Source organism: Gymnogyps californianus, chromosome 26, assembly GCF_018139145.2.
Source record: "Gymnogyps californianus isolate 813 chromosome 26, ASM1813914v2, whole genome shotgun sequence".
Classification (NCBI taxonomy): Eukaryota; Metazoa; Chordata; class Aves; order Accipitriformes; family Cathartidae; genus Gymnogyps; species Gymnogyps californianus.
The window spans coordinates 2,262,801-2,273,805 of NC_059496.1; the positions used below are offsets into that span (position 1 = coordinate 2,262,801).

An 11,005-nucleotide genomic window follows, 5' to 3' on the forward strand; every position below is an offset into this window, starting at 1 on the left:
GCACTGTGCCTCTGGAGCCAGTGGTGGCCTAGCTGGTGATGGCAGCCCCCAGAGATCCCCAGAGCACTGCCAACCTCTGGGGTAGCCCGAGGGTTTGTGTGCTGCTCACTGCCCCCTTAATCCAGGGGAGCCCTGACCCTATGAGGGCAGTGTGTACCCCACAGAGAAGGGGAGCGGGACATCTACAGTAGAGACACATCCTTTGTGGAGGGCCTGGCCCAGTGCAGGGACTGGACTGACACCAGGGATGAGGAGAGGAGATGGGGGGGGATCCTCAGATTTGTCTCAGTGCTCCCTGGGAACTCAAAAAGCCATGGGGTGGGTTTGGATGGTGGTGGGGCAGGTGGTTTGCATGGAAGCTGCAGGCCTAGGTACACAGGGCTGTTGAGGGGGTGCTGGGCTGGGGAGGAGCGGGTGCCAGTGCAGGGCTGGGCAGGGTGCAGGTGGGTATGGGTGGGGGCAGGTAGCCATTGGTGTGGGAAGAGGTGCCTTGTGCAGTGGGATAGTAGGGGACCCAGCAGAGCTAGAACTGGACACCCCCAGCCTTGCGCAGGCCGTGGGGATAGAAGGGACCTCCACACTGCACTGGGGACAGCCTGGAGGGGAGGGGCTCCCACCCCAGTACCTCTGACTCGACCCAGGAAGGGGTTTCCCCCAGACCTGCAGTGCTGGGGCTTGGCACTCTCCTGACCCACCCCATGTTGGTGTTCAAAGGTGCTGCGGAGGTGAGGCTGGCGAATGGCAGCAGTCACTGTGCTGGGAGAGTGGAGGTGAAACACAGGGCCAGTGGGGCACTGTGTGTGGTGACTACTGGAGCATGGACGACGCAGCAGTGGTTTGTAAGCAGCTGGACTGTGGGTCTGCTGTTGGAGCTCCTCAGTACGGACACTTTGGGCCAGGATCTGGCCCCATTTGGATGGATGATGTTGGCTGTAATGGCACCGAGTCTGCCCTGTCTGACTGCAAACACGCAGGATGGGGTGAACATGACTGTGGTCATCGGATGCTGCAGTGATGTTCAGGTAAAGGGTCAGCCTGTTCACTTTGGGGGGGGGGGAAGGGACCTTGACTGTGTCCTCAGGAGCAAGAAGGGGACGCCAGGCAGGGCCAGTGTGGCTAACTGCCGAGCTGGGACTGTCATTGCTGATGTCCCCCCCTGGGAAAGCCCAGAGGGACCCTACCCCAGGGTGAACTAACCTTGCCACAGTGTCTTAGTCCCCTCAGTCAGTATCTTGGGCTGCAGATGAATCCTCCGTCCCTGCCCCGGGGTGTCCACTCATCTCCACCCATTCTGCCAGTTCCCAGCCAACAATGCTGAGGGTCCCTGTGCTGGAGAAAGCAGGGGGGACTTGCTTGGCACTCCACACCTTGGAGGAACAGCATCAGATGACTGGTCCTCCTGGGTCATTCCCTTCACAGGCATGAGTACCTCAAGTGAATCAAAGGGCTTTTCAGAGAGGATGAGTGCTGGGCCCTGAGGAGAGAAGCAGGGTGGCACACAGCTCTTCACTGCCTGTCCCCAGGGCTCGGCTCTGTGGTCCAGCACTGCAAGGCTTAGGAACTTTGCAGCTGCTTGACTCTGGCTGCTTCCTTCCACATCACCGCATGCACAGGCTGGCACTGGAAATCCCTGGGACTTGACAGCCCTGTAGGGGCATGGCTCCATGAAGCTAGCACTGACCACCTGCCCAACCTCTCCTGCCTGCCTATCGATCCCCACACTGCCCAGGACACGGGACTTTGGCAGCACTTCTGACTCTCATCTGTGCCTGCTGTTACCCTCTGAGTCAGTGTGAGGCCAGGGGGCATGCAGTCTCTGGGCCCTTTGTCCGGCCATTGGCTTGGGACCTGTGCATCTCTGGGCAGAGCACTGTGTCCCTGGCTGAGGACATCCCCTCCAAAGGTATCGGAGGGGTCTGGACAGGCACCAGCCATGATAATACCTGCACCATTTCTGTGCTCTGTGACATCTCCCACCTAAAAGGAACCTCCCAATCTCCAGGAACAGCCCTGGGATTAGGGTGCACTACTGGCTGCCTCAGGGTGATGGTCCTGCCTGGCCCAAAGCTCTGCAGGGGCTGAGCAGGCTGCAGCAGTCAGTATCATCTGGGCCACTTCTCCTGGACCCAACTGCTCCCACCACTGCGGTGCTGGGGGAACCATGCCAGGCAGCACAGGGGACCTTGTGTGGGAGCAGTTTGTCTGAGCAGTACCTGTGGCTGTGAGTCTGCAACAGACACATACCCTCGAGTGCTGTGATGGTGTAGAGAAGGGGTGCAGGGGGCCTGGATGTGTTTGTGTCACCAACACTCCCCCAACAGCTTCCTCTGGGATGTGCAATGGGCAGTTTGGTCACAGCTTGCTTGGAGGTGATGCAGGATGTGGTCTTGTAGCTGCCAGAGGGCTCTGGGAACTGCCAGGTGTTTGGTTTTTTCCCAGGATTTGTCCGTCTGGTGGAAGGGAAGAGCCGTTGCTCAGGACGTGTGGAGATCCATGACGGGGACCAGTGGAAAACTGTCTGTGCTTCACACTTTGGTGCCAAAGCTGCTGACGTGGTCTGCAGGGAGTTGCAGTGGCAGAGCCCTGCCTGTCGCTGAGGCAGCTCACTTTGGAGAAGGGTCAGTGCCATGTGGGATGGAGAGCTGCAGTGTGTGGGGAATGAATCCCTCCTCATCTCCTGCCCAGGGGTCCTCCAGGGAGCAGCCCTGCACCCACGCGAACAGCGCTGTTGTCACCTGCACACGTAAGGACTCAGGGAAGGGCGTTGAACACTGCAGCCTGAGGGGAGGCAGGTTGTGGGTGTGGGGACAAGGGAAGTGGGTGTCTGTTCCCACAGGCTGGCAGAGAGGTGACCTTCCTGGGGGATCCTAGACAAGGGCAGGGCTGGGCTGATGCCAGGAAAGGAGGGGCATGGGTTGGGAGGGCTCACTGGGATCATTGTGTTGTTCCGCAGGGGACACAGCAAGACCTGAAGGCAGAGGATAAGCTGGGAGGAGCCCGGGGCAGGCTGTGGTCCAGGGCAGCTGGGGGCCCTGGGAGAAGCAGCAGTGTGTGCTCGGGGGAGCCCTGGGGGGCAGGTCTCTTCTCAGGGTGCTGGGTGGGGAGGAGCAGGTGCCCTAGGTGGGCATGGGCCAGGGGCAGGTGGCAGCTGGCCGTTGGGGTAGAAGGAGGTGCCAAAGGCTGTGGGGCCACAAATGACCCAGCAGGGCCACAACTGCACACCCCCAGCCTTGCACAGCCCGTGGGGATAGAAGGGAGCCCTGCACTGCCCCGGGGACAGCCTGGAGGGAGAGGGCTCCCACCTGGCACCTCTGACTCCACCGGGCAGGGGTTCCCCCAGACCCCCAGGCTGGGGCTCAGCGCTGTTCTGACTGTCCTTTGTCAGTGTTTGAAGGTGCTGTGGAGGTGAGGCTGGCGGATGGTGGCAAACGCTGTGCTGGGAGAGTGGAGGTGAAACAAGGGCCAGTGGGGACTGTGTGTGGTAACTACTGGGACATGGACGATGCGCAGTGGTTTGTAAGCAGCTGGACTGTGGGTCTGCTGTTGAAGCTCACCAGTACGCACACTTTGGGCCAGGATCTGGCCCCATTTGGATGGATGATGTGGCTGTAATGGCACCGAGTCTGCCCTGTCTGACTGCAAACACGCAGGATGGGGTGAACATGACTGTGTTCACACTATTGACGCTGGCGTGACGTGTTCAGGTAAGGGGTCAGCCTGTTCCCCACCTTTTGGGCCAGGATGGGGGAAGGGACCTTGACTGTGTCCTCAGGGAGCAAGAAGGGGATCCCAGAGCAGGACACAGTGATGCTGGTCTATGTGCCGAGGTGGGACAGTCATTGCTGATGTCCCCAGTCCCTGGGGAAAGCCCAGAGGGACCTACCCCAGGGTGAACTAACCTTGCCACAGTGTCTTAGTCCCCTCAGTCAGTATCTTGGGCTGCAGATGAATCCTCCGTCCCTGCCCCGTGTCCACTCATCTCCACCCATTCTGCCAGTTCCCAGCCAACAATGCTGAGGGTCCCTGTGCTGGAGAACAGGGGGACTTGCTTGGCACTCCACACCTTGGAGGAACAGCATCAGATGACTGGTCCTCCTGGGTCATTCCCTTCACAGGCATGAGTACCTCAAGTGAATCAAAAGGGCTTTTCAGAGAGCATGAGTGCTGGGCTTGAGGAGTGGAGCTGGGCGGCACACAGACGTTTGCTGCCTGTCCCCAGGGCTCAGCTGTGTGGTCCAGCACTGCGAGGCCTCAGGGCTTGGTGGCTGCTTGACCCTGGCTGCTCCCTCCCACATCACCACAGTCACAGGCTGGCATTGGGAAATCCCTGGGGTTGTGACAGCCCCGCGGGGACATGACCCTGTGCAGGCAGCACTGACCCACTGCCCAATCTCACCTGCCTGCCCACGGCTCCCCACACTGCCCCATGACATGGGGGCTTTGGCAGCATTTCCTGATCCTCATCGGTACCTGCTGTTCCCTGAGAGCCGGCATGGGCCCAGGGGGGCATGTGAGTCTCCTGTCCCGCTGTCTGGACATTGATCTGTATTGTGCGTTGCGTCCCTGACTGAGAACCTTCCCCCTCAGGCAAGCATCAGAGGGGTCTGGACAGGCACCAGCCATGATAACAGCTGCACCATTTCTGTGCTCTGTGACATCTCCCACCTAAAAGGAACCTCCCAATCCTCCAGGAACACCCTGGGATCAGGGTGCGCTTCTGGTTGCCTCAGGGTGATGGTCCTGCCTGGCCCAAAGCTCTGCAGGGGCTGAGCAGGCTGCAGCAGTCAGTATCATCTGGGCCACTTCTCCTGGACCCAAACTACTCCCACCACTGCGGTGCTGGGGGAACCATGCCAGGCAGCACAGGGGACCTTGTGTGGGCAGTTTGTCTGAGCAGTACCTGTGGCTGTGAGTCTGCGACAGACACATACCCTCGAGTGCTGTGATGGTGTAGAGAAGGGGTGCAGGGGGGCCTGGATGTGTTTGTGTCACCAACACTCCCCCAACAGCTTCCTCTGGGATGTGCAATGGGCAGTTTGGTCACAGCTTGCTTGGAGGTGATGCAGGATGTGGGCATTTAACTGCCAGAGGACTCTGGGAACTGCCAGGTGTTTGGGTTTTTTCCCAGGATTTGTCCGTCTGGTGGAAGGGAAGAGCCGCTGCTCAGGACGTGTGGAGATCCATGACGGGGACCAGTGGAAAACTGTCTGTGCTTCACACTTTGGTGCCAAAGCTGCTGACGTGGTCTGCAGGGAGTTGCAGTGCGGCAGAGCCCTGCCTGTCGCTGAGGCAGCTCACTTTGGAGAAGGGGTCAGTGCCATGTGGGATGGAGAGCTGCAGTGTGTGGGGAATGAATCCCTCCTCATCTCCTGCCTCAGAGGGTCCTCCAGGGAGCAGCCCTGCACCCACGCAACAGCGCTGTTGTCACCTGCACACGTAAGGACTCAGGGACACGGGGGCTGTGCCAGGGGTCGGGGAACAGAGCAAGGAATGTGCTAGGCTGGGTGTGGGGACAGGAGGGATGATGGCATTGTCTGCAGCATGAAAATAGTTGAGAAGGAGAAGAAAGGCATGCTGTCCTCTGGCCTCTCCCCCAGCTCCTGAGGGTACAAGAGCACCAATCCACCCTCTCTCCTCCTCCTCTGTCCCCAGAGTACACAGGGTTCAGGCTGGTGAACGGCAGCACAGCGTGTGCGGGGAAGGTGGAGGTCCAGGTGCTGGGGACCTGGGGGACCCTCTGTGCCTCCCGCTGGGATCTCTCGGATGCCCACGTTCTCTGTCGTCAACTCAACTGTGGGTTTGCTGAGGCCATTCCTGGAGGAGAGCATTTTGGGAGAGAGACTGGCCCTGTCTGGAGAGACTCCTTCCACTGTGACGGCACTGAAGCCCACCTGGCACAGTGCCCAGTGATCACCCTGGGGGCCTCACCATGCTCCCACGGGAACACTGCTGCTGTCATTTGCTCAGGTGAGTGCCGGAAAAATGCTGCATTAACTCCATTTGCCCTTTGTGTGTGACACGGCCACCCAAAGCAGGGGTCCCATGGCAGTACCAGGCTGAAGTTCTCCCTGGACAAACCCTGGCATCCCCAGGAGCCATCTGGAGGGCTTTGCCTGCTCAGACTGACCGCTCTGCTTTGGGAGAGCTGAGCACTGAACGGAGGCAAGCATCTACCCCCAGGGCAGTGCCTTAGCCCCAGCGCCACCACCAGGCCTGGGCTCCTCTGTTCTCGTACTGTGGGACGAGCCCAGGACAGGGCTGCAGGGCTCTGCTCCATCCCTCTGGCTGCAGACAACCACATCGCATCCCCGCAGAGAGCCCTGCAGAGCCTCATCCCACCAGCCAGGCAGGAGCTGCCTGGGTGCTCCCAGCAGCAGCAGACCTGGGTGTGAGCTGCAGAGAGGACCCGGGCTTTGCCCTCACTTCTCGTCAGCAAAAGGCTCAATCCTGTCCTGTTTGGTCAGAAAATCCCCCCTCGCCCTGCTCCCTGAAGGATGCCCTGCTCCCCAGTGCCGCCGATGGCTGTGGTATCTCTGTTGTCCCCAGGCTCAGCCGGCTTTGCATCCCTGCGGCTGGTGGGCGGAGGGAGCCGGTGCGACGGACGAGTGGAGATCTTCCAGCATGGGATGTGGGGCAGAGTTCTGGATGACGAGTGGGACATGCAGGAGGCCAGTGTGGTGTGCCGGCAGCTGCGGTGCGGAGAGGCAGGGACAGCCTACAACCCCCCAAAGCCTGAGCGAGGGACGGGCCCCGTGGGGCTGCGAGGGGTCCGGTGCGCAGGGCACGAGGCCAACCTGGCCCTCTGCAACACCTCCCTGCCTGAGAGTGCACCGGCAGCAGGGGTTGCGGAAGACGTGGGAGTCATTTGCTGGGGTGAGCAGCACTGCATGGGCCCCCCAGGTGACGGGGTGGGTGGGCAGCCAGGCCCTGACAGCAACTGGGCTTTCTACCCACTACAGGGAGCCGGCGGGTCCGGCTGGTGAACGGGACTGGGCGCTGTGCTGGGAGAGTGGAGCTCTACTACCAGGGCACCTGGGGGACTGTGTGTGACGATGGCTGGGACCTGTCTGATGCCGCCGTCGTTTGCCACCAGCTGGGCTGTGGAGGGGCGGTGGAGGCGGCTGGCTCTGCTCGGTTTGGGGAAGGCTCCGGCCAGATCTGGCTGGATGGCGTGAACTGCTCTGGGGCCGAAGCTGCTCTCTGGGACTGCCCTGCCGGGCCCTGGGGGCAGCACGACTGCGGGCACAAAGAGGACGCGGGAGTCATCTGCTCAGGTGTGTGCCAGGACCTGTGGTGGGAGCCTGGTTCCTGGGGAGGCCAGGACACAAGGAGAGCCGGGCATGGCCAAGGCTGTTCCTGACTGCCTCTGAGCTCCTGCCCGAGCCCGTCCTGTGGACACCCATGCACGGGCACCCTCAGTCCCTGGGGGTCCCTGGGGAGCTCAGCAGTCCCCGAGGGTTAGCGGGAAGGGCAGGGGTGTCTGTCCGTCAGGGACTTCTCTCTGCCCCTGGGTGCAAGGGGGACGTGCTGGCCCTGCCCCTGCCCGCCTGAGGGCCTGGGGGGTGCAGAGGTGTCCTGGCTCCCACAGCCCCACACCAGCCTGTTCCCCCTTGGTGCCTTTCCTTGCAGAGTTCGTGGCCCTGAGGCTGGAGAACAGCGACGGCTGCTCTGGGCGCCTGCAGGTTTTCTACAACGGGACATGGGGGAGCATTTGCTCCAACTCGATGACTCTTGACACGGTGTCGCTGGCATGCAGGAGCTGGGCTGCGGGGATGGAGGATCCCTGGAAACACGCCTGCCCTACGGCAGGGTGTCTGGCCCTGCCTGGCTGGATAACGTGCAGTGTGGGGAGAAAACCAGCTCCTTCTGGCAGTGTCCCTCCACTCCCTGGAACCCGCAGTCATGTGAAGACCTGCGAGATGAGACCCACATCACCTGCAATGGTAACTCGGAGCCACCTGGGCACCAGTGTCACCCCAGCTCCTGCTCCCTGGTGGCACGCCAAACACAGAGAAAGAGCTTGGAAAGGCTTTTCCTTGCCATGTCAGACCCTTCTGCTGCTGGTGGCACAAACGTGACCACAGCCACCCACGTCCAGCAGCAGTTGCCACCCAGGCTGCCAGCAGCACCTGCGGGAGGCAGAGCATCTCCAGGTGAGGTCTCAGAAGAGACCAGACAGGGTTCAGAAGAGCCTCCCCTCCATGGACACCCTCCTGCTGCTCTCTGAACCAGGGCCTTTTGGGGCTGAGCAGTCAGGGTCTCCCCACACTCCTGCGTCTGTCCCCTGAATGACCAGGGTTCGGTTGCTGCCGTGACCAAGATGGCACAGGGAGGCAAGCAGAGCTCAGCCCTGCTCTCTTCTGCACCATCCCCTGAACCAGCCCCTTCACCACAGTGTTTCCTTCTTCAGGGGGACGCCCAGAAATGCCCCCGACCCTCGTTGGCCCCGTGCCCCAACTCCACGAGCTGCACAGGTAGGGAGCTGCTCCCCTGTGTACCCTTCTTGTCTGGCAGGCTCTGCCTGCTGTCTCAGTGCCATGGAAGTCTTTGCCTTCTCCAGCCAGGGAGAAGATTCGTGCAGTGGGAGGCGAGGACAGGTGCTCGGGCAGAGTGGAGGTCTGGCACCGTGGCTCTTGGGGGACGTGTGTCGACGATTCCTGGGACATGCGGGATGCTGAGGTGGCATGCAGGCAGCTGGGCTGTGGCCCCCGGTGTCTGCCCTGCATGAGGCTGCGTTTGGGATGGGGATGGGCCCATCTGGCTGGAGCAGGTGGAGTCCGGGGACAGAGCTGTCTCTGCAGGACTGCTGGGCCCGTCCTGGGGACAGCGGTGCTTGTCGGCATAAGGAAGATGCTGCCGTGCGCTGCTCAGGTGAGTGCAGGGCTGGGACCCCTTGCTCGGGGTCTTGCAGGGAGCTGGGAAAGCCTTACACCCACTTGGTCCTGGCATGGGCCCTGACCTCCCGAGAGCAGAACATTCTGTGGAGTGCAGGAGGCTGGTGCAAGTGCGGAGCAGCCTCGTGGATCTGGACGTCCTGCTCGCCATGCCGTGGGGCCCTGCAGCCCCAGGGCTATCCCTGGGCTGCCTGTGCCTTCCTGCCTGCGCCCAGAGCAGAGCGCTGGGCCTGTCCCGGCCTCCCTTTCTAGCACTACAGGAGGGCAATTTGGGGGGATGTGTCAGGGGCATCTCCAGACACACACACAGTGTGTTGGGAGGAGGCTCCCCGGGACCCGCACAACCACCCTTTCAGCCCAGCTCTCCTTTGCCTCTTCTGCAGCTACACCCAGGACGGCAGCATTCCCACCCCAAGCAGGTAACTTGTCCTCCCCCCGGGCTGGTAACCCCGGGCCAGGCTGTGACCACAGCTGGATGGAAGGGGCTCCTTGCTGGGGTGTGAAACTCCAGGAGGAGGCACTGGGAGGGTGGGGGGGTTAGGGAGGGTTGTAATTTACTCAGCAGGGTAGAAGCTTGCCCATCACTCACCCCTGGGGCGCTCCACCCCTTGCTGCCTTGTGTGATGGGGGTCAGGACTGATGCTGCCTCCACCTCTCCCAGCCTGGTGCTGCCCCTTCCATGTTCTTGCCCATGCAGATCCCACTCGAGGCCGTCTGACTGGCAGCGGGAGAGTCTCAGTGCCCGTCATCATCTGCATCATCCTGGGGCCCTTCTCTGCCTGCTCCTGCCCTCCTGCTGGGCAAGTGCTAAGCACCAGGACTGGGCGCAGAGGTGGGTCCTGCCACAATGGTGCCAGGGGAAGATACTCCTGGAAGGCTGTGGGGTGCTGCGGGATGTCAGTGAGGGGCACAGGCAGAGCTGAGGGGTGGGACTGTGTGCTGCCACTGTCCCAGACACCACCCCAGTGAGTGCCTGGCCATGGGCACCAGCAGCAAGGGTGGAGAGAGCCCAGAGGTGGGGGGAGCTGGCCAGAGGCAAGGAGAGAAACGGGAGAGTGGGGCTCGGGAGATGTGAGCAGAGGGAGATGGCCAAGGCTGCAGTGCTCTGGGTATTGGTGGAGGCGCTCTGGGCAATGGAGATGCTAGGAGGAGCTGGGCAGGAGGGTCCATTTCCATGGTGTCAGGCTCCCAGCCTGTCCCTCTGCCCAGCCCTGCCCACCCACCAGCAGGCAGGGCCCTGCTATAGACCCGTGGGCAGAGAGAGGGCAGCTCCAGGTGGGAGGAAACATGGAGCTGCTCCAGGGTCAGACAAGGGGGCATGACCCAGGGGCCAGAGGGCATGAGCGCTGTCTCCAAAGGGATGATGTGAGGGTGATGCTGCCCAGAGGATCTGCACAGCAATGTTGCCCTCACCGGGATGTGGCAGCCATGCCTGGACAGTGCAGTGGGGCTGTGCTGTCGGAGCAGTGCTGGCTGGCCCAAGGAAGAGGTTTGGGGAGCACAGTGGGGTCCCATTGGCTCTCTGCCTGTCCCTCTGCCAGCCCTGCCTCTATCCCCAGGCTCCAGGAGAGCTCAGGAGCTCTTCCCCGAGGCTGTGTACGAGGAGATCGGTTACAGCCCAGCGTGGGAGAAGCAGGCGAGGTTTGGTCGCTCAGGTGGGTGTGGGTCCTCCCTGGAGTACATCTGCAGGACACTTTCCCCTGGCCCTAACCCAGAGCTGATCCCTGAAGCCCCCAGCCCGTGGTCCCTGCAGCACTGGGCCATGTGTGTGTGGGGAGAGCATCCAGGTCCTGGGCCCAGGAGAGGAGCTTTCTCCCAACCACCTTTCACCTGCCCAGCTGGACAGCCCCTCTTTCTGCCCTGCACCCCATGTGACACCCAAGGAGGGAGGGAAGGGGCTGTCCTAGGGCACCTCTGGGAGCACCTTTGAGACAGGGTTTGTGCCAGGGGAGCAGGGTAAATTCCCAGCCCTCCTCCCCATGCAGCCCCAGCTCTGTGGGTCCCCCTTCCCCAGCAGCGCTGACCATGGGCCAGGTCCATGGGGGCTCGCTCCATAACACCCACTGTGCATCTCTCCAGGCTCTTCTTCAGAGAGTCCCTGAGCCAGCTGC

General features: G+C 61.8%; 1 pseudogene; it reads left to right on the forward strand.

The window, feature by feature from the left end:
- Positions 1-8,958, forward strand: part of LOC127025989 (scavenger receptor cysteine-rich type 1 protein M130-like) — a 272,619-nt pseudogene extending 263,661 nt beyond the window's left edge.
- Positions 8,959-11,005: the final 2,047 nt, after the last annotated feature.